Raw genomic sequence first — 1,315 nt, forward strand, 5'->3', positions numbered from 1 at the left:
GAAGATCCATATAATTACTGCTGTGCAGACTTACCAGTTTTGGCCAGGAAAAAGGAGTTGGCTAGAACAGCACATTTGGATCCACTAGCGTCTGCAAAAGCTGGGTGCAGGATGGTCAGTGTGTGCCAGTTCAGCGTTGTCTTGAATCCTTTATCTGCCTCAGTCTGATGAGTCAAGGTGATTTTGAAGAACTTTAGGAATGGCATGCAGGTTAGCTCCTGCCTTATCCATCTCCATGAGAAAAGGCAAGATTGGGAAATGTGTGTGTGTGTGTGTATAAAATATGAGTTACAGTAGTGTGTGTGTTCATGTGTTCTAGATATATCATGAGTTACAATGGTATAACTCTTCTCATTCCTGCTGAGGGTAGAATTATTATTTTTCTGGCATGGAAAGAGAGACTTAAGAGAGAGTGGTTAAAATGACTTGCTGGCAATATGTTTGATACAAGATTATTTAATGATATTGTGAAATTAGAGAGATTTTAGTGGTAATTTGCCCTGTTGTCTTTTTTTAAAAAATAAAAAAACCCATCTTGATTAGGGTGGCTAACCAGTGGCCTTACAGATGTTTTGCACTACAGTTCCCATCAGATTCAGCCATTATGTCCAATGCTTAGGGCTGATACAAGTTGTAGTCCGAGCATTTGGACTGCCACACTTTGACTACCTCTGCCCTAGATTAGTCAGTTGGTTAAAGATTTTTGATTCTCTAATGAGGTGACATTAAAATTCTCTCTCACTCTCTCTCTCTCTCTCTCTCTCTCTGTGTGTGTGTGTGTGTGAAGATCTTGGAAGCATTAGATACTCAGAGTCTTGTAATTAAGGTATCTTTGACGATAAACATCAGGAGGCTTTTCAGTGAAGAGTAGGTATGGGATGGATGATAATTCTGGCTTGTGTTTGTGGTCATTGGTCTGGTTCAGAAAACTACATTCCCTTCTCATTTCTAGTTGGTAGTCATGGAGTTCTAACGCCCTGTTCAAAGAGGGAGAGCTCACTCTGAAACCTGCTTGCTTATCTTCTCTGTATTACCTACATTTGGCATAATAGCAGGGAGTGGTGTAGTGACTGTGTCATTTCCATGGCAAAAGAACAGCTTCCGCCTGTTTTACTTTTCTGATTTTTATTTCAAAAGCTCTTTTCAGGAACTTTGTAAACATGAATGGAAAAGTGTGTATGTTGGGGTGGGGAGCAAAACTGGTTTATATGCTCTGGGTCACTGTGGGTAGCCACTGCCTCAATTCAAAAGAAGCCTCCTGCACCCTGATCGTGACATGGGTCTGAATTACTGGCTTGTAACACCACTAGTGAAT

Source organism: Podarcis filfolensis, assembly GCF_964270895.1.
Source record: "Podarcis filfolensis genome assembly, chromosome: 6".
NCBI lineage: Eukaryota > Metazoa > Chordata > Lepidosauria > Squamata > Lacertidae > Podarcis > Podarcis filfolensis.